The following is a 27,656-nucleotide window of genomic DNA, read 5'->3' as shown; positions in this document are numbered from 1 at the left end:
TGTTTTTAGGATATGAATTATCAAGTGAAGGCAAAAGCCTGGCAGACAATTTCTTAGAGAAGTGTGCTGTACTCCAAGCACCTATAATGCTGAGGAACTTACAATCAATACTAGGTTTCCTGAATTTCCGAAGAACTTATATTCTAAACTATGCAGAGAGGGTTAAACCGCTCTATGAATTAATAAAACCTGGTTTTAAACCAATCAATTGGACTCAAAAACACACAGACATTTTTAGATCATTGCAAATAGACATGTTAGCAAAAACAAAATTGCAAACTCGCGATAATACACACAATCTTGTAATCCGAGTCATCCCAGGAAGATGCAGATTCACGTACCTGACCTCTAATGAAGGAGAAAAGGTACCAATAGCATACAAATCACATTTGTACACAAAAGCTGAAATAAAATTTAGTTCAACGGAAAAAATTCTAACTGCCATTCAGACTGCTGTAGCAACAGAAAGAGCACAAGGTAAACGAATAATAATCGTGACACCAGTACCAGCCCTAGAAGCGGTAACAAAGGCAAGCATTCCAAATGCTAAAGCGCTACATCCGAGATGGATCCAATGGGTTAATTCTCTTGTTGCAACAGACGTAGTTTACGAATTTGATCCTAATTTGAAAACACAAGAATTTCTACAATATGAATATGAATGTCCTCTGCCGACCGAAATCCTGCCTCTAGAGCACTACGGCTGTATAATATATACAGACGGATCAGCACAACCCGCAGTTGGGGGTAAGCAGGCTTACAGTGCTGCGTGCGCGATTGTTAAAGGTCGTTGGCACGAAGGAAAATTTAGACCACTTGTCACTAAAACACAATCTCTAGGAGATTGTACCGCTCAACAAGCTGAACTACTAGCATTTAAGATGGCGCTTGAAAATACTGATCGCGAATTCCCCACTCTAATAGTGTGCGATTCATATTACTGCGTTCAGTCTTATAATGAATACTTGCAGAACTGGGTTCAAAACGGTTTCAAAGATGCAAAAGGGGGCACAATCAAGCATAAAACGCTTTGGGAACAAGTAGTTCTTTTACAGAAAGAACTACAAAAGACTCACGTGATCCATACACTGAGTCATCAACGTGATGGCGTTCACGTTGCAGGGAATTCATTGGCTGATGAAGCCGCGAAGGCAGCTGTGCAAACGGCTTTCCCTAGCTGCTATCACCCGGTCAAAAACAAAAAAAGACAGTGAGATATTGCAAGCTGTCAGTGCTACAGTAAAAAATAGATAAAATCACTCCCGAAAGGCTTTCCAGTAAAGTACTCATACATAACTGATGCGAATAACGTTCCATTTGCTCGAATCCCAGGAGTGGGGGATAGGGCAATTCCAAACATGGAACACAGGTTAGGACTAATTACAGCGGCACACGAAGGGCTTGCTTCTGCACACGCTGGTGTTTCCACCACAGTATCGTTAATAAAACAGAGATATTGGTGGCCACGCATGAGAAAACAAACTAGGAACTATGTTCTAGAATGTGAAATATGCCAAAGGATGAAGGTATCAACAGTGAAACGACCAGCACAAACGCCCCTTCTAATCTCAGATAAACCCTTAGCATGTGTTTACCTGGACCACTGTGGTCCCTTACAAAGGGATGGCAACTATAAATATATCATGGTAGCAGTGGATTCCTGCACGAGATTAATTTGGATGTGGCCCCAGCGCTCGGCTGACGCCAGAACTGTTATAAAAGATTTGCGAGTCTATATCGGCACATACGCAATAGGCATGCTACATTCTGACCAGGGTTCTGCTTTTAGCTCTCGAGCTTATAAGGAGGCCATGACGAGCATGGGCATTGCATTGCGGTACTCTTGTCACTTCCTTCCTGAGGGAAACGCGATTGTGGAAAGAAAAAACCGAGACATAAAGCAATCTATAACGGCGAGGGTATTAGGTACGGGTGATGGGTGGGTCCAACATTTAATAAGTGTCCAACGTAGTCTTACTAATCTGCCAAGAAATTCTCTAAAAGGTTTCAGTCCGTATGAACTATTGTTCGGGACTAGAATGCATATTTAAGACCTCGACAGTCAGACTGCAGTGATAGAAGAAAAATGCTTTGATATCAAAGATCGTTTGGCTATTTTACAGTACTTAAATAAAACAAGAAAAGACCTGAGCAACGTAAAGCTCAAACAGCAGCCAACAGCCACTGAAGAGAAACCACCTGTCCCAGCAAGACCTGGCTGGATTCTAAAGATTGGGGATCTGGTCAGAGAGAAAATCGCGGTGAAGAAGGAATTTGGGCCTTCTTACAGAAAAACAGTACCTGTCTTAGCTGTCAACGGAACAAGATCAGTTGTACTATCGCCCCTTGCTGGAAAAAAGGAGAACCGAGTTGTATCCATCGACCTGGTAAAACCACAATCATGTGGCCGATAATAAGTAGTAGGCCCAGTGGACACCCAAAAAATAGCAGAACACCAAAGTTTGCTACAATACAAGAGGTTCAAACTGAGAGACTAACCACATTTGATGAACCTGCAGTGAATAAAAAAGGACTATGCAATAATGCCATGGAACTTGTGCCTCTTGAAACCCAAATTGAAACAGTTCATCAAGAAACACCTGTCTACAACGATGTAGCCACAGACTATGCTAATAAAACAAAGAAAATTCCAAAAGCAAATAAAAATCCGGAAGCGATTCCAACAATTGATAGAACTGCATCTGGCTACTTCATCAATTTCGATGACTTTTCTGAGGATCCAAACGAGCCTGAAGAACAGCCAACAACAAAAACTTTTAAAGACAAAGTAACAGAACTCTTTCATCAACTCAAAGAAACCTATCTGATTTCTCCATGGATTGAATTTTGGATTGTGTTAGGTGTACTTTTCCTCCTGCTTTGGCTCATCATGGTTCTTTGTTTGGGAAAATTCATTGAGGGAAAATATAGTACAATGGACACAGCAAGTCAGAACATCAACTTGGTCCTAAAACCACACAAGTCATCTCACATCGAGAAAAGAGAACTATCATCCGTGAATGTCACAGCCAATCCAATACCCGGTGGGGTAGCTTGGGACAAAACAGATTATGAAATTTATGGCCCGGTCGTGCTCTTGAAGTATCCACACCAGTTTAAGATTTCATTGAGTGACTTTGTAAAACCGAGCACATTCTCTGATGATTGGGACTTTGAAAGTATTAATGATATGATGTCAGATTTAGTAATGTCAGCAAAATTTAAAGAACATGATTACTTGCAGGGTTCATCTAATTATGACGAATTGTACTGCTACAACCACTTTGCACATCACTATTTGCATAAATCTGCTCAACCTAGAAATGTTTTAAATTTTAATCAATGGGAACATTGTGCAACTCCACCAAAAGGCAGTTCAAAAACATTTTATGAGAAATTCCCATACTTCTCAGGTTTTAACACAAGTGAAGCAGAAGCCTTTTATTTCAAAATGTTAAATAAGACAGGAATGAAAACAATGCTGACAAACACTAAATTAATCTATTCACAAGCATTTTATGAAAAAATGACTACATTTGGTTTCGATTTTTGGAAAAACAATATTGAAACAAAAACCATCTGGGGAACCAAAGATTGGCAGGTCCAAGGTATAGAATCATTATTTAGAGCCTGCATGATCCCAGAACAAATTATATTCTTGAATGATACCATTCAACAGACAACCTGTCTTGGCCTAGCCAAAATTAAAGACTTAAACAAACCGTCTATTCCAAAGCCAACACCTGACAGTAATAGCACTACACATGTTGAGATAGACGTATCCCATATTTTTAACCTAAACAGAACACATCCTGATTGGAAAAAATGGTTGATCTGGCCCACAGACACAAATAACTGTCAAGATAGATTCCCGAACAAAATACAGGGGTTCAAATTGACCAGGCCAGACCCTAGATACTCCCAGAGACAACATCCAGGGATAGTTACAACATACAGTGTAGGAAAACTCTGCCTCGAATGGCTACAGAAATCCACATTGGCAGAAATTAAGCAACACTTGACTTTACTTAAAGACAGTGCTGACTTGCGTAATTTCATAATGGGACCATGCAAACAGCGTCAAAAACGTTTCATAGCGGCCGATATATATGCAGCTTACAACAAAGCTTGGAAAGAAACGCAAATTGAAACAGCAGAAAAAATACGAGAAATTGACCGTATTAATTTGGAAAAATCACTTTCTGTTGTGGACAATGGGTTAATGACTCTGTCTTTCAGAATATATTCACTGGACAGTATTGTATCATCTGCTATAGAGATAATAGAGCAGGACTTGCTAATGTTACAACATGGTCAGTCCCAATTACGTTCTATTGTACAGCTTGGCTGGACGTTACAAAATCTGCGTTCAGGCTACGTGCCTTGGCGTTTAATCAACACAACGTCATTATTCTCTATCTTTAACCTTACTGATACACCAATCAGCTTGGCACAAAAAGGAGCGGAATATACAATTCTGAGCATTGAAAAACTTGAGAGATTACCATTGACAATGTCAGAACGACCTGTCATTGAATGGATAATACATGGAATAACAACAATTCCGATAACAACTTTCCAATTTAAATTCTGTCAAGAGTATATACCAGCAGGCCAGTATGAAAGGTTGGGTAAAGGGTACATTAAGTCATCATGGAAATTACCTTACACACACACATGTTATAGTGAAAAGGAACAGAATGTATTTCTTAGTGGTAATAATTGTAAACGGTCACTAAGTGGTATACTTCTGTGTCAAGGTATTAACCTGCATGGGACCTGTGAGGGGACTTCAAATAACCTTTCATGTCACCAGCATGGCACACCTGCAACTCAAATAGAGCCATTCTTTAGACGGCTTTCTAACGGGAGCTATATTCTAATAGTGGACCACAGATGTTGTGGCATGGTGCCAGGAAAAGCTTATCTAGTTAGCGTTAGTTCCATGGCCACTTGCTGTATGCAAGTATTGTATCCAAACAGCACTCCAGACAGGGAGGCAAACATTTGGCCCATTTTGAATATCTCTTCTATTCGAATTGATACTATAAGCAAAATGAAGTCTGTTCTTTTGCAGACAACTGTGCCCTTGACGTCATAAAAAAAAACGTATGATCTGCAAGTCGCAAGGACAACGGCAGAGATACATAGCCTTTTATCAATAAATTGCCCCCTACATTTCGCAGAAATGTAAAGCCAAATCCTAAATATGTCTGATACGAGCGGTATCCCACATGTATTTAAGACAATTTTTTCGGGACTGTTAACACCCTTCACAACAGTTCTGGGCATTTTTCCTAATTTTGTCCATTCTGTCTTTGGCAGCCTACCACTCCTTTTGGGAATCGTAGCTGGCATTTTATTTTTGATACTTCTGCTTCGTTATGGCAAGGCAAAATGTAGACAAGACTCCAGCAACAATGGAAGAAACGATCCTAGCTATACGCTATCGGGACCGCATAACTAAAGTCCTTGGATTAGCCCGGCTAAGAGATCTGAATATGACCTGGTTTCTTTCATTCAGACCCATCTGGCAGAATTGTATATTACCTGTGCTTCGATGTATGCTATGCGGAGAAGAATGCGTGTTGGACGTCTGTCTTACACTACAATCAGCAGTACCATTGGATACAGATACTTTGCTAAGTCCTGTAACGGCTCATGCATCGTGTTGTCCCCAGCGGTTACCAATCCTGATGACGGCATTCGTTGAGACTTCACCACTGCGATTAAAGGGTAGTGAAGTACGAGATGAGAGCAACATCACCCAGGTACGACCTTCTGTGAGCACTGCTGATCCTGTCATCGATGATAGCAATCATGCTCATGACTGCACAGTTGCGGCATTTTCCAACTTGGTCGAACTTTCACCTGAAGCGTTAAACTGCTTTTTTGAAAGTCTGTCTGAAATGATGTTTTCCCCCGATCCAAAAGAATAACTTTAAAGCAAACTAGTACACAGCGTTCCATGAACTCTGAATTCGGCCTTCGGCTGTGATAAACAAAAGCTACTGAACATATTTGGAACTATATTTTTTTCTCTCTCCACTGAAAGCCAAATTTTTTTTACTGATTCCAAAATATTTACCTTTTTTTTGGCACATGTACTCTGCTTGAAGTAGAACTATTCTTAGAGAACAGAGCTTCTACTTTTAGGAACTCTAGAGACAATACATTACCACAGTCTCTAGCACATTTACAGCAACTGTATTTATATGTGATGGAATGGTCTCGACCCTTTTTTCTGTATTAAGAGCCATTTCATGTGTAAATTTCGCAAATCATTCAGCTGATATATATATGCATCCTTTTTGATGAATGATTACACTGCTTAAAACGCGTACAGTACCTATAATCATTTTCATGTATTTCGCATACACCATTTCAAATGCAAAAATGTATTTTGGGGTGGGTTGGTATACACATGCACCTTTTATGTTTACTATTGTTTAAGTTTTAGTAATGATGGACATTAATTCGTGGAGTGGGTGTAGTGTTTTATCTAGGAACCCTGAATCGATATTCCTATTTTATGCCCTTGTCCGGCTATGATCAATAATGTCCATACAACGGCATAATAATCATATCCATAATTCAGTCGTAGCACATGCTGTCACATTAAGCAAGGCTACTTCTCCGGCCCCCTAGTAAGCACACCGAGTTCTCTAAACAAAACCAAGCCTCCAGCAACCTGGGAAATCCCCCTTGCTTTTGTTTTGATTTTGTCCTAGAACTCCTGTAAAGCACTGTAAGAACGGCCAGTTCTTAGTGACATCTTTATTGACGTCTTATGTCCGACCTCACGTCAAACCCAGGCACCTTTCAGGTATAAATATACCAACGTTGCCTTAAGCAAACACACGGTGGTAATTCTGGAGCAGAGCAGCTATCTACTTCCGAAAGCCCCGCTGATGCGAGAGCCCACGGACGCTGCCCCTCCTCCTTGACGCGCTGAGAAAGACGCTGTCTTTTCTCCTGCCGAGAAGTCCAGCTCCGGCGTTTCCAGCCTACCCTTGCGGGTTGCTGGGATTTCGAGTCCTGAGAGAGAGATACCAGACCTCCTGCTTTCTATTACCCAGGTACGGAACTGACTAAACCCTTACAGAGAATTCTTGAGTCAGATTCTTGGCAAAACAAACTTAACTTAAACTGCTACTTACTTACTCCCTCCCACGTATTAGGCTTAGGTCAGGTACACCGGGGTAGGCGTAGTTAGAAGCACCAGTTGAGTACGATTAGTCAATGTATATATGTATGCATATATTTTATCTATTTTAAAGTATCATATGGCTAAGAAACCATATCAATGCTTTTACAGTATTATTTTATAATCCTCCTTTTACTGTACGCACTTTACTTTACCATGAGTATTAAAATCGTGGCAATTCATTTCTCTTGTATGAGGAAGAAGACTGCTCAATAAATAACACCTTTTATTGAAAACGCCCGTCTCTCTTTTCTCTGCATTCTGGTGAAACTAAGTACGCACATTTGACTGAGTGAAATAGCTGTCTTTTGTTTTCACACGTCTCTAGAGATACACTCTTATTCAGGGAGAGCAAAGTTGTCATGGTTTATGGTTGTCGAAGCTAATCCCTTCTTGTCTATCCAGGGAGGTTCAACTCCTCCTCGTTTATTCGAGAAAGTTTCTAGTGACCTCTGAGCTAGCTGGCAAACCTTAAGTCTAATATAGTCAGTAGAGACCTAGATAACCTCAGTCCTACGTCTACACTGCTGAATATATTATTCCAATGCGCAGAGCCTATTGGGAATATAGGAACTACACTACAGAACATTGCTGGCCTCACTTCTAAACTTGACCTGCCAGATTGGGGGGAATATATTGACACCCATGACATGTATTTTTTCCAGGAAACGTGGGCAGTAGAACCAAAATATAGGGCAGGCTTTGTGGCATACTGCGAGGGGGCCGTTAAGGGCCCAATGGGTAGGCCATCTGGGGGGCCTAGTGTTTGGGTTGCACTAGATCTTGGTTGTATGGTCAAGCGCATTGAGACGCACTTACCGGACATAACTTGTATCACCCTTACTTGCAAGAACTCTCAAAAACTAGCAATTATAAATGTCTATTCTCGCCCGACGAAGTATGGTGAGACTTCGCCGGCAATTATTAGTCTGACTAACCTTTTAGCAAGTCTGGAAGGAAATTTTCAATTTATAATTTGTGGCGATTTTAATTGTTATTTTGAGCCATTAGGAGGTGATATATCTTTGATCACTGAGGAAGAGGATTCCAGCTGGCTAATTCCCTCTCTAAATATGATATCTACTAGTCGATCTACTCTGCTAGCCCTCCAGATAACATCTTTGACATTGAACTTTGCATTAAGGGCATGCAATGGCCGCTTCCCAAGTGACAGCCCCGGCCGGCCGACGTTCGTGAGACGCGGCCAGTCCTCAATTATTGATTATGTCATCATTAGTATGGAACTATGGCAAAAGGTGAGGGATTTCGCCATAGGAGATAGATGTGAGAGCGATCACATCCCTCTAGTCATGATGTGCGATTGCAAATGGGCCGGAACTAATAACTTAGACAAGGAGAAGTTTCAAAATAATTTGACCATTGTAGAGGGAGGGAGGCGGATAGGATGGACTAAAGTAATCGAGTCAGAGGAATCATTGCCTAAATTGTATACTTGTATCATTCCGGTACTAGAAAGGGTTAGTGATCTGGTAGGGAAACGTCAGTACCCTGATTTCGATACCGAAATAGGAAACCTGCATCATACACTTACTGAGGCTCTGGCTGCTTTCTTTTATAGGAGCGGTAAGAATAGTTTTAGAACTGAAGATCCCAGGAATTCATGGTACACAAAAGCATGTCGGCTAGCGAAACAGGCCCTCTTGAAAGAACACAAGGGGTCTGATCCTTTAAGTATCAGGGAAGCTAGAAAGGTCCACAAGAGAACCATAGAGAACGCCAAAATTGAATGGGAAACTGCCAGGTGGCAAGAAATCAAGAGGGCCCTTGAGCACAAAGATAGTAAAAGCTTTTGGAACTGTGTCCACCATGGGAAAATAGAGGGCAGAATCACGCTTGACCCAAACATTCATGAGGGCACTTGGTTCTCGTACTTCAAAGGACTATATTCTACTTCACCTTTAGAGCCAAACTTAAATAACACTTCAGGTTGTAATTTTAATTTTCGGAGTTTACTCGATGCACCCCCATTTGAATTGGGAGAGGTGGAATAGGACCTGGCCAAATTGCAACATAATAAAGCCCCAGGACTGGATAAAATTCCGGGCGACCTATTTAAAAGTGAACACCTAATTTGGGCCCCTTATCTTGTGGCACTCGGTAATGCAATTCAATTCGGTCTTCCTGCTCCGCCGACATGGGCCGGCGCTGAGATCGTTTCAATCTACAATAAGGGATCCCGATTGGAACCCTCAAACTATAGGCCTATTAGCATCATCGATGTCCCCAAAAATTGTACCTGTGAGGTTACTGCTTGGGAGATTGCAGGATTGGATTGAAGACCAGGCTATATTGACCCCCCTTCAAGCTGGCTTTAGGGCCAAGATGTCCACAGTGGACCAGCTGTTCAGGTTACAGCTGATCCACTGGAAGCATGTTATACTTGAACAGGGGAGTTTATATCTTACATTCGTTGACCTTAAGTCAGCCTTCAACATGGTTGACCAAGATCAACTATGGAAGATTCTGTATACTATGGGGGTTCCTCCCTATCTCTATTTACCACTGCAACGCCTTCATGAAGGCACTTTTGCCAGAGTGAGATACGGAAAAGATGCACAGCTGACGGCCCCATTTCCGGTTGATAAAGGGGTCCGCCAGCTGTGTACTGGCGCCAACCCTTTTTTCCCTCTTTCTCAATGGTCTAGTGGAAGATCTATACCAAGCTAAAGATCTGTACTCCCCAAAATTGGGTTCCCGCAAATTTCCTGCATTAATGTTTGCGGATGATACCCTGCTCCTCTCAAAGTCACCTATGGGGATGTAGAGAGTATTAAGGGAATTCACTGACTTCTGCAAATAGAGGAAACTACAAGTTAATATCAATAAAACGAAATATATGGTGTTTAGCGCCAAACCGTCTACCTATCCGAAACCAACCATGAATGATATCCCATTGGAGCGTGTCAGGGTCTTTGAATATCTTGGATTGACTCTGAATGACAAAATGGCCTGGACCCCCCAAGTCAAAAAGGCAAACTTGAGGATTACACAGACTATAGGTGGGATTAGGAAAATTAACAACGGTTGTGCATCAAAGGCAATAACCCCGCTATTGGAGATCTATAAAGTGCAAGTTCCCTCCGCTAATCTGTATGGGGCGGAACTTTGGGGCCACAGCAAAACTAAAATATTAACGATAACTGAGAACAAATTCCTCTGAAGCATTGCAGCATTGCCAACTAACACCCCACTGGTACCACTAAGGATGGACCTGGGTGTCTCTCCTGTGGCGGATCTTATCTCTAGCCGACCATTGTTGTATTGGCGTCGGCTCTGGAGCACTGAGGAGCTAAGCCACTACAGGGAGGAGCTCAGGTCATTCCTGCAGTCACCAGGAGCAGTTAGAAGTATACCTTTGTAAGGCAATTGGGAGAGAGGATCTTTGGGCAACCCCGGAAGAAGCATGTGCAGTTACTTCGAATTTTTTTTAATCCAAAATCCTGAAAGATCATAATTTGTCGTCTTTAAGCCAAGCTTATTCTACGACAAGCTTGACTTGGGTGTTTTTGAACCATAAATTTAGCTACTCCTTTGAACAAGCCCGGTATATTATACATCCTTCGTCGACAAGGAGGCTCTATCTCCAATTCAGATTCGGCACTCTTCCGCTATTTGCACTAACAAACAAGTGGTCAGATGATTCTTGTTATCTTTGCCCTGGGTGCCACATGGAAGAAGAAACAGAGGTCCATGTGGTCTTTTTTTGTACGGCCTATGAGAAGGCTAGGAAAAAATGGATCATACAAGCATGTAGGAACCTAGGCATGAGGAGCTATTTAATTACATTAAGAATTTTAAAATCTGATACGAAACCACTACTTGTTATTGTAATGTCCAAATTTTTGCAGGAAATGTGTATAAAGAGTGGGTGACTCTTAAAAATTGATGTATAGATATCAGGATTATTTTGTACTTTCTATCTGAAGTTGTGCTTGTCCTTATTTGGCCCCAATATAAATGTTTAATAGATTTTTAATGACTTTTATACTAACTTATTATTTTAAATAACGGGGCCCCAAATGCTACTCTGTACCAATGAATGTATGTTCTGGACACTGTTGTTCTTTGTAGCTTTTTATTGCCACAATCGTGAATCAAAGTACGGATGTTCAATTTAAACTGTTGTATTTTAAATTATGTACTTTTATGACTCAAAGTCGAAATAAAGTTAAGAATGACATTATCATTAAATATAACACCAAGATATTTGTAGGATTCAACTTGTTCTAATTGAGTTTCTTCCAATGACCATTTATATTTATAATTAAATCTTCTATTTTTTGTAACTACCATTACTTTGGTCTTTGCTTCATTTATTACCATATCATTTTCTTTTGCATAGCTGATATACGATTGATTAACCGGTTACAACCCAACTTTAGTTTGACTAAAAGTATAACGTCGTCTGCATACAACAAATTGGATATTTGCTCATCAGCTAACCTAGGCAGATGTGCATTTACTTCATTCAGTGCGGTAGAGAGATCTGCTAAGTAAGAATAAATTAAAAAGCAGTCGGGCCAGGACGCACCCTTGTTTTTATCCTCCAGTCGTAGGTATTTCTTTTGTATTTCTTTTGTTAGCGTCCGGCCATCACCAGTCCTCATCCTGATCCAAGTATCAGTATGCAAAAGTTGAATCAATTTTAATAGTGAGGCTGGAATTTCTTGCTCTTTTAGTTTTTTCCACAATTTGCGTCTATTCACACAATCAAAAGCCGATTTAAAATCAACAAAGCAAAAATACAAGGGCTGTTTTGCTACAATTGCCTTATCCATTAATACCGATAGGATTAGTATGTTTGTGGAAGTTCCTAGACCTTTGATGAATCCTGTTTGATTCAGGGGCAGTATTTACTTATCCTTTACCCAATCTGTTAAGCTTACTAATAAAATCCCTGCAAACAATTTTGCGTCTGTATATTGAAGGGTTATCAAACGATAGTTTTCTGGCAATTGCCAATTTCCTTTCTTAAAAATAGGAGATATTAATGACCCTCTCCTAGATTTTGGAATCAACCCACTCTGTACAACTTCGTTAAAAACCTCTGTTAGATATGCAGACCAAAAGTCTGGTTCTTCTTTATAGAGAGCAAACGGGATACCATTGGGGCCTGGTGCCCCGTCTTTTTGTTTCTTTATTAGTTTTGCCACTTGAGGTTTTGTAATATAGATTTCAATGTCACATTCTAAGTCAGTTTTAATCATACTTATCTGTTTGCCATCCTGGATATTTGCTTTAGTAACTGGGTTTAAGAGTTTTATAAGGAATGTAACCCATTCATCTTTGGTTAAGACGGATGCTACCACAGATTTGTTAGGTCTGATTAGACCATTAATCATTTTCCAAAACTCCCTTGAGTTTGCTTGATTACTAGCGTAGAAAATTTTTGTCCACAAGTCCTGCCTGGCTTTGTCTTTTTTCGTTCCAAATTAATTTCCTCAAATTATAGTTTATATTTTTTTATTTTATTTGTATATCTTCATTGGAAACTTAGTTAGCTGTTTCCTGAGTCTGTTACGGGTCCGTCTAATTTTTCTAACCGTATATGGTAGGTTGATATTAGTTTCACTTTTTTCCATTTGAGTCACTTGTTTTTTCTCTACGCAAGAAGTGAATCATATGGTTTAACTATTTTCTGTGTGAACATTTCCCATTGCTCAATTGCAGACCTCATGGTTTATCTTTAAAACATTCTTTAACCAGTTCTTGCGCCTTTTCGATTATATCATTCATATTATTTGTTTTCCATATACGTTTTCTATAATTGATGGTACAGGTCTGACCTTGCGTTGTCAAATACTTTTGATGTTTCAAACATGACAATTTTATATTAATTATTTGTTGACTATGGTCGCTATCAAGCACCTTCCTTAGATGGTAGGAAATGACGTTGTTAAAGATATTTAGTGATACCATTGTAAGGCCCACCAGGCGCTTAGTGAGGCGGTATTGCGAGGTGAATTTATCGCGGTCTCGGCGGCAGAAAACACGGAGAGGGCCCGCAAAGGCGAAGAACTCACGTTACGGACGCGAGAGCTGGGCAGATGCACCAAAGAACTAGCGCGTCTCGGGTATGGAAGCAGCTTCGCCTGGCGCGACAGCAGCTGGCTGCATTGGATCAGGATAGGGTGGAATTCGCGGCCCTGAGAGTAAGGCACATGTGGGGGGACAGGTGCGGGCGCGTGTTGGGGCGTGCGCTCCGGTAAAATCAACAGCGACACATGGTACAAGAGATTGCTACACGGGGCGGGGGGCGGGTCACCGAAGACGGTGACATAGCAAAGGCCTTTAGCGACTTTTATACTTCCCTCTATGCAGGGGCGTGGCTTGACCCCACCGACGGCAAAGCTTTCCTAGAGTCTGTTTCTCTTCCTGCCTTGTCAAAAGATCAAGCAGATCTCCTGAACAGCAGGATTCCTCGCGAGGAGGTGATATCAGCGATCTCGCGCCTTAAATTGGCTAAGGCTCCGGGGCCGGACGGTTTTACGGCAATTTTTTACAAAACATTCTGTCCTCAGATAGCACCGTTACTGACTGCCCTATTTAACTCGTTTGCGGAGACCAGCGCAATCCCACGTGACTTATTAGACACCACCATATCGGTCATCCCTAAACCGGGGAAGGACTGCACACAGTGAGGAGCCTATCGCCCCATATCCCTCCTTAATGTCGATCTCAAAATCTATACTAGCATCCTGGCAGCGCGGCTGGCACCACTCGTGCAGGGGCTGATTGAGCCAGACCAGGCAGGGTTTATTCCGGAGCGACAAACTGCCGACAATACTAAGAGGGCCCTACACCTGATAGAGAAGGCTATGCGGACGTCAGGGGAATACATGATGCTCACGATCGATGCCGAAAAAGCGTTCGATCGGGTCCACTGGCCATATTTGGAGCAAGTCCTGATAAAGGCGGGGATAGGAGTGAAATTTCAAACCTGGGTCCTGCATTGTTATACCTTCCCCACGGCGACAGTACAAGTCAACGGGTGCTCCTCGCCCCATTTTCCCATTGAACGGGGGGGCGCGGCAGGTGTGCCCGCTGTCGCATCTGCTCTTTGCGCTTTATATGGAGCCTTTGGCGCTGGTAATGCGAGTAGACCAGAGAGTGAAGGGGATTACATTTGGTGCATACGTGCACACAATCAGCTTATATGCGGATGATGTCCTCCTTTCCCCGGCCTCCCCTAGTGATTCTCTGCCGGCCTGTGTTGAGATTCTGGAAACGTTTGCTGGTGCAGCGGGCTTTAAAGTTAACATGATGAAGTCGATGGCACTGGACCTCTCGCTCGAGGGGCACACCCGGGCCTACCTGCAGGAGCACTTCCCCTTCCGCTGGGCGTCGGAGGCTATCCCGTACCTGGGGATTCAGTTGGCGGCCACACTGCAGGATACGGTGCGTATCAATTACACCAGGCTTCGTCAGACACTCCGTAAGGAGTTGGGCAGATGGAGACACCTCCCGCTCTCTTGGCTGGGCAGAGTAGCTGCCATAAAAATGACTATTCTTCCGCAAATCCTGTACATATTTTGCGTCATTCCGCTCCGTCCCCCCGAGGGTTGGATCCGCCAAACACAGCCGGAGCTCTCTCAGTTCATTTGGAACGGTAAGCATCCAAGAATGAAGCTTAGGTTGGCAATCTTATCACCGGAGAGGGGAGGCCAAGGTTTGCCTGACCTGATGCTATATTATCAGGTGGCCCAACTCCGGACCCTGGGGGAATAGAGCAGGTGGGAGTCAGAAAAACATTGTCTCTTTCAGGATCAGGCAGTGGCGGGCGGCCCGTTGCAGGAGGTTTCCTTCCTCTGTAGGCAGCACCGACCTCCCAACTTGTATGCCTCGTTTATCACGAGAGCACCGTTGGAGGTATGGGACCAGACCAGCACGAAGCACGACCTGACAACATTTCCGTCTCCCCTTACGCCGTTGCTGGAGAACCCGGATTTTGGGCGTGGGCGAGACATCCAGGCTTTCGCCCGGTGGCTCCCAGCGAGGTGTAGATTTCTGTTCCACTTATATACAGGGGAGGGAGTGGCACCCTTCGAGAATTTAAGACTGGAGTATGGCTTGCCAGAAACAGAATGGCTTTACTATTTGCATGTGCGTCACTGGGCACTCAATGCCCAGGTCAGGGAAGGGGCAGATCGGAAGCTCAGTCCTGAATGAATATTGGCTAATTACGCGGACAGCGGATAAACGGCTCATATCGGACTTATACCGCATGCTACTAGATCGGTACTTACGCGTTTATAACTCAGGAAGGGTCCGCTGGGAGAGGGAGCTGGGGCGGGTGTTGAGCAAAAAGGAATGGGAGGGCATCTACTATCGAGCATGACACTCCGCCTATCATATGGGGTTGACAGACACCTTCACTAAATTGGTGACGTACTGGTACTACACACCTGAGAGGTTGCACCAGAAGGATCACACAAGGGAGGCCTCCTGCTGGCGGGGATGTGGTGAGAGGGGCACATTGACCCATCTGTTGTGGGACTGTGCCCAGATTCAGGGGTACTGGAAGACGGTCCTTGATGAGATAGACGCACACCTTGACACGGAAGTCCCAAGGTTCCCTGCCTACGTACTGCTAGGTTTACCTAATGCTATCACCTACCCATTGAAATCACGCAGGGGCAGATTGATTGCTATTGCTCTGGGCTCCGCCGTTCAGAACGTGCTGGCCTTTTGGCGCACCCTGCAAATCCCCACATTCCAAGGTTGGTTGCATCGCCTTTGGTCAGTTCTGGGTATGGAAAAGTTATCACTAATCAAGGCAGGGGAAGGGGCCAAGTATGCAGAATTGTGGCAGCCGTTCTTGTCCCTGCTGGCTACAGAATTTAGAGAGGTGGCATGCCCCCGATACTTGCGTTTGTTACGCTCTTCACCGGTCAATTCTTGAGATGCTTTGATGTGGATGGATGTGTTGACATGGGGGGGCTCTGGACCTGGAACGTGGGTGGTGGGAGGGTAGGCGTGGGGGGTGGTGTGGAGGTGGGGGTTGGTGGGTTGGATCTTGTTTTTGTTTTTTCTTCTGAATGCAGGCTCGCTTATACAGCACTGTCAGGCGTGGAGAGAGCTTGGTAGGTTAACTGGGCTCAACAGACGTTCTTGTCACTGTCTTTCCATACCATTTTCCTATGCATTGCATGTCTTTCGATTCATGGGAAGTTCTAATGTCTGTGTGCGAGAAGATTTAATACTAAAGATGATACCCAGGTTCTTAACCTTGTACACTGGAGTTGGAAGGGTTCTCATGCCCAGAGGCCACCGATTTTGTAACCAAAAGGGGGTATTGGATCCCATCAACAGAACCTGTTTTACTTCCATTGAGCTTTGGGCAGTTTGAGCTCATCCAGTGACCTATGTGAGACATGCAATGATTAAAGCGAGCAGCGGTATCCTCCAGATTGCTTGAGATGGACACCACAATCTGGGTATCGTCTGCGTAGGAGACCAATGAGAAGCCAAACTGCCTGATGACATCCGCTAAAGGGGTCACATGTAGATTGAACAAAGTAGGACTCAATGATGAGCCCTGTGTCACCCCACATGGAAGTGTAAACTGTTCTGAGCAAGAATCCGCAATCTGAACAAACTGTAGCCTGTTATTTAAATAGGATTTAATCAGGCCTAAAGCTGAATTCTTGACTCCCACTTTTTGGAGCCTTTTGATAAGAATGTCATGGTTCACGATGTCAAAGGCCGCTGACAGACCCAATATCATCAAGGTGCAGGGCTGGACTGGGAACCAAAACCGGCCCGGGTAAATTGCTCAACCTGCCCCCCCCCCCCACCCGGGGTAAGGGGGTGCAGCCGAGCAGTTTGCTCGGGCCTGTTTCAGCTGATTTTGTTACAGGGGGCCAATATTGTCAACCCCGGTAACAAAAATAGTCCCCCAGGGGCCCGAAAGCAGCCCCTAACCTAGCTTCCCACCGGGGAAACGCCTGGTGCTCGCTACGGCCAGTCCGGCCCTGTCAAGGCGGTCCTTGCACCTGAATCCAGCGTGGTACGAAGCTCCTCTGCTGCCATTGCCAGGGCAGTCTCCGTACCATGTCCTTGACGGAAACTCTATTGTGTGGGGTCCAGCAGGTCTTCGGAAGACACATATGCGGTGAGTTGGGCGTTTATGATCCTCTCTAGGACCTTAGCTGGAAAAGGAATCCTCGCAATAGGTCTATAATTATTATGGTCACTAGGATCCAAACTTATTTTTTTTTAATAGAGGAAGGATCAAGACCTTTTTCCATGCCTCTGGAAAAACACCAGCCCTGATGATCTCTTTAAACAGTAGGCAAAGTTTTTCACTAATATCATCGGATGCCAGTTGCTATATTTTCGTGGGGCATGGATCTGATGGTGCTCCTGATTTAACTACTCTGCACGTTCTAGTCTCACAGTCCTCTCGATCGTGGGCCCGGTTGAGCATCCTACGGGCCAAGACAATGCAAGGGGCGGGTTTAGGAGTGGCGGAAAGGTGGTTCCTACAGAGACACATGGGGCAAGTGACAGTAACGACAGGGATAGGGATAAGAATGTAGGAAGGAATCGATGTTCCCATCTAGATCTACCCCCAGACTGTACACCTTATGTGGCTGTTCTGACAGGTGTTCCTGAACTGGAAGATGGCAAAGTTGAAATGTATGAACAACTAAAAAACAAGGCAATACATTGGCTAAACAATAATAGACCTCTGCCCGAGACATAAAGTGTAAGATTCTCTTTGTAAGGAGGGTTAGCTGGGTAGGAGGAAGGCCAAAAAATCTAACAGGAGATTGTATTGTCATCAATTTTGATGACCCTAAGGTGGTGGATCATGTCTGTTGGGAAGCCCGGACACACCCACGATCTTCTATTGAGGTCCGGAATTTAAGTTATTTTTATATGCCATCGGACTATACATCCAATTCTGGGCATTCTGAAGGCCAGAAGGAAAGAATTTGTCAGTTTGGAAGAACAGGAGCAGGGGCGGTGCTGGCGAGGAATGGGCCTCTGTTTGTAGTATCAGGGGGAGGAAACACACACGGACATCAGGTAACATCAATGAGGGAGGGGGGAGATCCGGCAATCTCACTGTATAACAGATATGCACCACATCACTGGGGCAGACACCTTAGTGAAGTTGACTGACTACAGGGAGAGAGGTAAGGTCAAGAAAATGTGTTAGCTGTGGCTTCTCCAAAATTAAGATCACAGGTTGTGGAGCAGGAAAGGGGAGTTATATCGAATACATATCGGCTTGCTAACGAAAAAAGAAAGAATCTGAGAACTGAGGTGTCCCAGGGTACTGAGTGCCCAAATATAGGTGTCCGCTTTTATGCAAGAATACCAGCAAGTGTGATAGAATTAGTATCCTGGAATGTAGCAGGCCTGTCATCTAAGTTTTAGAACAAGGAATGGCTGGAATACTTTAACAAATTTAAAATTATTTGTATCCAGGAAACCTGGGAGGTAGAACATTTTAACTTTCACCTAGCTGGGTATAAATCGTTTGGGATCCCCGCAAGTAAGTCCATGACTGGAAGAGCGCGGGGAGGTCTCCTAATATTCGTAGATTTGTGCTTGGAAGGGGAGTGGACTGATTTAAAATGGAATTCATAAAACATGATAGGCATTGGCTTCAAAAGCAGGGGCCTCAATATAATTTTGGTGAACTTTTACCACTCGGGAGGCAACAGAGTGTCAGAGCTTGATGAAAGATTATGCTGGTTGAGGGAGCAGAAGCAGGGGCAAACGGCACCCATGCTTCTAATAGTGGGGGATTTTAACTGCCATCTGTGTCCCAAACTATTACCAATTAAAGATGTTTGGACTTCATGTAACACAGAGGAGGGGCCACATTTCGAGCATACATTGGAGGGAAAGAACTTGACCAGGATGATGAAAAATCACATGCTTGAACACACAATGGACTTACTGGTGGTGGAACCTAATAAACTGGTGACCCCCACTTTTAAAGGAAGGGGCTGCAGCTCCTTTATTGATTTTATTTTAGTGTCCCAACTGCTTAAGAGGCGGTTACTGGGATTTTCAATAGAACTGAGTGATTTTAGCGACCACAACCCCATAGTACTGTCTCTAGAAGACCCAATGAGAAGGAGGGTCATAAAAAAGGGGACCGGGTCTAATTTAGAAAAAGTCACAGATCAAGGCAGGCGCCTGAAATGGTCACGTATTAATGGTGAAAAATTCTATAGGTCGCTAGTAACTGACGGGAAACAGCTCCTAGAGGATTGCCTAGACTTATCAGTGGAAGGGCCGCACTTAGTGGAGTCATTTGAGGAAATGGGCCGCCCAATAGATGGCCTTTTATAGACGACAGGGCAAGTGAAGCCTAAAAACAACCCCAGATGGTTTGATAACGCATGTTCCCTTGCACAGAGAAAACTAAGAGCCGCCCTAAGACTTAATTCAAGGGATAAATATAGGGTCATGCAATGTAGGCTAAATTATAAGCAGGCAGTAAAGCGTAGGAAGTGTGCTCTTCAGACACAAACCTGGGAGGACCTGAGAGGAGCGGCTGAAAGGAAAGATATGACCACCTTTTGGAAGATAATCAACAATCCTAGTCTCCAAGATAGGAACAGTTTGCAGATAGGACCAAATGTTCTTCCAGAACAGTGGGTGGTGCACTTCAGAGGGCTATACAATCGGGGGAACAGCATGTCACCATATAATGGGGAGGGGTTGGGGGGAAATGTAACACTCAAATTTGCCTTGGAAGAGATCTCCGCTGGTATCCTGGGTCTTACCAGAAATAAGGCACCGGGTCCGGACGGGATCCCCCCGGACCTCTTTCTAAGTCAAGTGGAGCTATGGGCACCAATCTTAACAAGAATAATAAATGCTGCAATAGCCACGGGACTCCGTCATTCGTGGTCATTGGCTATAATTGTGCCCATTTTTAAAAAGGGGAATAGAGACAACCCCCAGTGTTATCGCCCAATTTCCCTCATAGATGTCACTGCCAAAGTTTTGGGCCGGGTTATTTTAAATCATCTGATGAATTGGGTGGAGGAACACCATGTCATTACTGATGTTCAGTATGGATTCAGGGCTAAAAGATCTACAACAGACCAATGTCTAAATTTATATTTATTGGTGGCAAAATACACTATTGCCAGCAATGAAGGGGTCTATTTAGCCTTTATGGATCTTACCGCAGCATTTGACTGCGTTAACAGGGAGAAGTTGTGGGCTTTGTTGACCACACTTGGGGCAGATCAAGAACTGATCAAGATTACGAAAGCCCTACATTGGAATACCTCGGCCAAAGTCAGATACAACCTTGAGGGAGGATGCACTGAGTCTTCTACTTGCACCAGTGGTGTGCGACAGGGGTGTATTTTGGCCCCATTTCTGTTTTCCCTATATATAAATGGTTTAAAACAAGCCCTTGTAAGTCTAAATGTGGATTCTCCTAGAGTAGGCAGAAGAGTAGTCCCTGTTCTGCTTTATGCAGATGACGCTGTACTGTTGGCACACACTCCACTGGGACTACAGCGACTAATAGACGGTTTCGTGGATTTTATGAATAATTTAGAGCTGGCTGCCAACCTGACCAAGTCATATGTAATGGAAACAGGGACTAAACCAAGGAAAAGTTTCAACTACAAAATAGGTGACCATAAATTAGAGAAGGTGCAGTCCTTCTCGTACCTGGGCATTTTATTTGAGGGGCATTTACATTTTAAATTATTAATTGAGGAGCATTGTAACAAGTTAGTGTCCAGTACAGGGGCAAGTATGAGCTTTGGGCACAGACTCGGACGCTGGTCCCAGGCGGAAATGATGAAATGATAAAACTCAATTTGTTATTCGAAAGCGGCATATGGGACGGAACTCTGGGGGTTTGTTGACCCTAACAAACTGCAGGTAGAAGAGAATAAGTTCATGAGAAGGCTCCTCAAAGTTCCACAGCGCGTCCCCTCCCATATTGCTCATGAAGAACTGGGCGAGTCTTTGTCTATAGAGGACAGGTTCCAAGTCAGACCCCTGATTGCATGGCTAAAGATTTGGGACAATCCAGAGGCAACATTGACAAGACAAATAATCATGGATTGTCTTGCTAGGGACAGGGGAGTGAACATCCCATGGCTGAAGTACTTAAAGGTGGCTTTTGAAAAGATTGGCTGTATAGACCTCTTCTCAAACCCGACTGGAATTACAGATCGGGACAAGGGTTGTGTGAAGAGGAAGTTTTTTTATGCACAAAGTCCGCATAAGAGAAGAGAGGGATTGGGACAAACAATTTATCAAAGACTGCAGACTAGTGAGGACTTGTGATGGAATGGAACCGTACCTCGCCCTCATACACAACGCCTAGGATAGATTTTTAATCACACGTTTTAGGCTCAATCTTTTACATTATTTATTAGCCGATCCGGCTGGTTTTACCATGGTAGCTGAGCCAAAGGGTCCCTGCGGCTGCGATCAACGATCTCCGCAGGATACCCTTCATTTTGTACTAATATGCCCTTTTTATTCAATGCCCAGGCGCCGTTTTTTAGTTAGCCTACTGAAGAAAAATTCATTTAAACATGCTAAGGTGGCTCTTTTATATTTACAAAAGGTTCAAGACCCCTTGACCCTACTCTCTATTACGAGAAGTTTTTTAAGATTAGCAGTTAAATTAAGAGAGACAAGAGGGATCCGCTGAAAGGAGGTCCCCCGAAAATAAAAGTAAAATGCGGGGGTGGGATTGGGGTTTAATGAATTGTAATTGACCCAGTCTATATGTATATATTAATGTTATTTTAAATTGTATTTTTATGGTGTTTCTTAATACCGAATAAAGAATTATAATGATGATGAACTACTCTGACTATGAGAGCAATCTGTTCTGCATTGGGTGAGTCAAAGGAGTCCGGACAGTGAACAAGACGTATAGGGGATATAGTGGGGGATCCACTAAAGGGTTGATACCCTTTTCTGTAAAGGAATCGAAAATGGCCTGCACTTTATCTCTAAAGAAACCTGCAAGTGAATTGCAGAACGCTAAACTGGTATCCCCTATTAGTGGAGCAGGTAAAGTAAGTAATTCTTTTAGGGTTGAAAATAAGTATTTTACTGGAGTTACCAGCCTGCTTGATTTTCTCCATAAAGTAGAGGCTTTTCTTGTCCAGGATCATTTTTTTGTATGTGTTCAAAGTTTGTTTATAACATTTTTATCGGTCTCCGTATAATTTTCTCTCCAGTGTCTTTTTCATGTGTTTGCTAATGATAGTTTTTTCTGGAGCTAAAGTGTTTAATGCTGCTTTTACCCAATTGGTAAAGCTATTAGTTCCAGTATTTTTTTCAGACTTTAAATTTGGTTTGGGGGGGGGCTAGTGCTAGATACATTTGCTGTGGGCAAATGTTTTTCTAATTTCTCCCTTTAAATGTCCTGTGAGTGGAGTGAGGATGTGGTACGTGGTGGGAGGAGGTAAGTACAAATAAAATGGCCTTGTGATCTGACCATGAGATTGGCAGAACTTCCTGTACTTCCAATTGGGAATTGGACGTGAAGATTCCATCAAGGGTGTGACCGGCCTCGTGTGTAGCATTCTTAACCAATTGTTGCCTCGATGCACTAACCATCAACTCTACAAGAGAGGCTGTGTATTGGTCATTTTAATTTTCAAGATGATAATTAAAATCACCCAAAATGGAGAAATTCTGTGTATCAATACTAGATTCAATAATATGACTGATTCTTCAAATGTATTTTTTGCTCAAGGAGGTCCATACAATAATGTACCCTTGAAGGTATAGTTGTCGCTTAGTGTGATTCTGAATGAAAGCAATACAGTCGGGACAGCTTCCTGTGGTGAAGCTCTTTATCAGCATTGTATTCTTAATGACTATTGCTAATCCGCCACCCCGCTTGTCATGTCTGTCATTTCTGATTAGTATATAGCTTTGCGGAATGGCTAAAGATAGCTCAGGGTCAGAAGTGCTGTCTGCCCAAGATTCAGTGACAAAGGCCATATCTATATTGTGTGCTGTGAGCAGCTCTGCAAATTCAATATTGTGTTTTATCAGGGAGCGCGTATTCAGATGCAGTCCTACAAACGACTTCTGAGAGGAAGTTTGTAGGTGTGGTTCCTGTTCTGAGCTTGGATAGAGAATGCAGTGTAAAAGACTTGCCCTCTCCAACGGCGCTGCAGAGCTTTCCCTTCTTTAGAGATGAGGTGGGTTTCCTGAAGGAAGGCGATATGTATACCCCTACGTAGTAGAAAAGAGTGTATCTTGTGGCGCCTATTCATAGAAAAAATATTGTGTGGGGAGGACTGCCTACCCGACAATAATGCGCGCACAATTTTCTCATGAAACACTCGGTTTCTTCACCAAGTTCCAATTTCTTTCTTTCAATGTTCATACTCCAAAACAAGAGTTTAATTCGATTCCATAAGTTCAAATCAACATTTCATATGCTGGCATAATACATCACTTATGTCGCAATTCTATCAATTCTGTTCACAATTGTTCATCTCTACCCAATGCATTTCGGGTCAAAAACAACGGACCCTTCGTCAGGGGTCTGTAACAAATGAAATGAACCTCAAAGAAAGGGAGGTTCCCCTGTCGTGTGTGTCAGGGAGGGGAATATTCAGTCATAAAAAGTTGAAGGTCCCTGTTATAGTTGTAGCAGACTAGGATCGCTGAGAGAAAGCTAGGGGCGGGGGTTGTTTAGGTTTTTGTCTATTTGTCAGTTAAAAAGGGATTTTACAAGGCAAACTAAGAGCTAAATATAATCAAATTACTGAAGTACACAAGAGTAAATGTCACTGCTACAAAGAATTATTATAAAAAAATATACAACATTTATTTTAAGCCTCCCATCTGGGTCACAATCTAATCAGGGATAAAATCGTGCATTTTACACTGGTCATGTGACATGAGTGCAATGGCTTCATCCGGAACTGAACATTTTATCTAGCTGAATAAAGTTATGGTATACAAACTAAACAAAACGAACATAGTATAACGAAAACACTTGACTATGTAAAATATACAATATCACTCAGGTTCAAACGCTTTCGAATCCAAGTGGGAGATCATGCTCATGAGGAATACAGAATCAATCTATAGTCAATGCACAGTTCAAAAGACTCATAATTATAAAAAACACGAATACTCTATCCGATCATTTAACCCCATGGGGGGGTGAATTTAGTTTCTTAATCCAGAAGTACTCTGCTCTTAATCTCTGTTTGACAGGGTCCCTGTCTCGGTATTGCGGTAGACTCTCCAAAACCGTGAAACGTAATTGAGATATGTGGTGTTTAGCTTCATTCCAGTGTTTAGCTACAGTTGATTTAATGTTACCCAATCTTATGTTGCTTTTATGTTCCGTGATACGGATCTTCAATTTACGTTCCGTTTGGCCCACATATATCTTGCCGCAGGGGCATTTAATCATGTATATACAGTTCATCGTGTCACATGTGCTAGTGTGATGTAGTTCAATCTGATAGCCTTTAGTTGGATGTGTGATCTTATTCCCAGTCATCACATTGCTGCAATGCGTACAATTTTGACATCTCAACATGCCTCTCCCTTTGGTCTCCATTTTTGCGGGCATATTCAGAAGTTCTTTAAGATTTCTAGTTCTTTGAAACGCAAATGTTACTTTGTCATCATACAGACCGATTAAATCTGGTTCTGATTGGATTAGAGGCCAGTGGTTATTGATAATCCGTTTTATCCTATTTGATTCCACAGAGAATGTTAGCACACAAACAGTTTTTTTCTTTTCAATTTTTGTTGTTTTTTCTTTCAGTCATATTTCTCTGGATTTCATGGTTACTTTAGCCAAGGATGCGTCGAGGATGTCTTTAGGATAACCACGTTGATGGTATTTTTCCGTTTGTTCACTCAGTGACTTTTCAAGATCTGTTGCATCTGTAGTGATTCTTTTTAATCTGATGTATTGTGAAGTTGGTAGGTGTTTTTTCAGTGGTGCCGGGTGAAAGCTTTGAAAAAGCAGGCTCGAATTCCTATCTGGTTTTTTTATGTGCAGTTTCGTACTTATCTTGTTTTGCTGCATCACAACTTGCACATCCAGAAATGCAATTGTTTCCTTATCAATGTTGTGGGTAAATTTTTTACGATCATTCACAGTGTTTAGTTTCATAATGTTATCTTCCAAATTCTGTCGTGAACCTTTCCAAATTAGGAAAATGTCATTGATGAACCTTTTGAAGACTACAAGGCCTTCCGTCCACATTGGGTTCTCCAAAATATGATCAGTTTCGAATTTACACATATAAGTATTGGCATATGAGGGTGCACCCCCAAAGCCCATCGAGGTCCCATTGCATTGATTAAAAAATCGTCCCTGCCACGCAAAATAGCTAAAGTATAATGCAAAGTTCATTAGTTCCATGATGAACACTTTCTGAAATTCCTCCAAATTGCTGTTCAAGAGACTCCATTCGAGAGCCTCCATGCCCTCATTATGAGAGATTGACGTATATAACGCTGTTACGTCAATTGTGCACAACCAATAGATTTCATCACTTTCAAGTTTCACTGAGTTCAATATGTTTAAGAATGATGTGGTGTCTTTGATATACGTTTTGTTTTTCTGCACAATTGGTTGTAGAAACTTATCTACAAACTTTCCTATCGGTTCAGAGATGGACCCGCAGGCTGACACAATGGGTCTAAAAGGTGGATTTATAGGATCTTTGTGCATTTTAGGCAACATGTACAGTTGCGGCCTTCTGGGAAATTTCGTGTTGAAAAATTTGTGAGTCTTTTGTGGAAAAGTAAATTTTGCCATGTTCTGTGTCCCTACGCGTCCTCCATCATATGTTATATGTGCATGATTAATATGCATATGTTATTCCCCATGTTTGATTAAAGACGCAATTACAGTTGTGTCCACCTCTAGTATGCCAGTTTCCAGTTCTCGTGAATACTACGAATATCAGGCCTATGTAAAGCTACGTTGCCACGTTTCTCAGTGTGCACGTTATTCCATTGTAAAGTCCCCGTTTCTAGGCCTCAAAAGGGCCCGGACACCAGATTCAGCTCCTGTCTCCTGTCTCCTGAAGCCCCGCGGAGGAGTGATACAACCCCCACCTGTATCCTCGACCCTTCACCTACTGCCTGCCTCGCAGTGCCCGGTTCAGCTTGGCCCTGCCTCTGAGTCTGCCAAGAGTATGTTATGATTCCAGATTATCAGTTCAGTCCTCTTCCTCTGCATTCCTAAAGCTACTGAACTGCATCAATAGTTTCCGTCATTGTCTAGCCTTTACGGCCCCATGTTAGAGAAATACTGTATTAATGGTCATTTAATATTCTTCATCACGCTCTACATGTAGAATAATGCATGGTCCAGTCTTAGTGTCTGTTAGCCTTTCCCCTCCTGACTTCTAGTTTATATCAACATGTTCCCTAAACATCAGATACTAGATACTGCTTAGGTACATGTCGCCCTGACTCTCCAGACTTCAGTCTCTGCTCCTAGCACAGAGTTCGAAGCCCCCAGCTTCTCCTAGTGATACGTCATTGCCAGTTTGCGCGCACCATCAGGTTAGAGGTCCCGGCTCCTCAGGTAGCCCCCTCCATGGTTTCCGCCCCATTCATGACATATTCTGTTACGTTTGCATCACATGTCTATGTATACGCCCTGTTACACCTCTTTTCACCCTTATCTTTCGCGACTGCTACGCGTCACGCCTGTTGCTCCACCCACCGCTACGCCTATTGCAATGTAATGCTATGTGTTTGCGTTATGTATATATGCTCATGTACTGTTATTAAAAGTTACGCCGTCATTCCCGATCCTGTCCCCGGCAGCGCTGCCATCCTATTCCTGTGCAGGTGGTCCTATTCCTGTCCTTATGCTGTATTAAACCTGCAAAACTCCTACTACCTCGAATCTTGACTCTTATTTATTGAGCTATCTGTTATTCATTTATTCATTCAAAAATAGGGTATTATTTATTTATTTACCACATAATGGCGCCCGAACAGGGACTTGCCCTTTCCCCACGCGTCGGTGAAGCCACGCCGACCCCCTGACCCTCTGCAGTCGTGACGGAACTCTTCTGCGCACCGGCAGATATTTCTGCTTCAAGTATCCCTCAGGCCCACGGAGGAGACGGAGGAGGCGGTCCAGCATCCAGACGAGACGGTGGAGGAACGCGGCGAGTCCCGACCAGAGCCCAAGCCGAGAGTCCAAGGTCCGAGGTATCCGGAGGTCCACCCGTAACTGAAGTCCGAAGTTCGTCGTCCGTCGTCGTAGCAGTCCAGTCCGATCCGAGGCCTTCCGTTCTTGCTGCCCGGTGAGTACCGTCGCTGGGGTAGTATCTAGACAGGGTCAATCTAAATTGACTCTGGTCCGTGGGTTGGTGGTACACAGACCCACAAACGAAGTGTTCACCTAGGTGGATACGGGTCTTGATGCGTCCCTTTATGGGACCGGTATGTTCCG

The sequence above is a fragment of the Lissotriton helveticus genome, chromosome 11, assembly GCF_964261635.1.
Source record: "Lissotriton helveticus chromosome 11, aLisHel1.1, whole genome shotgun sequence".
NCBI lineage: Eukaryota > Metazoa > Chordata > Amphibia > Caudata > Salamandridae > Lissotriton > Lissotriton helveticus.
The sequence above is the reverse complement of the archived record's forward strand: the minus strand, read 5'-3'. Positions refer to the sequence as shown.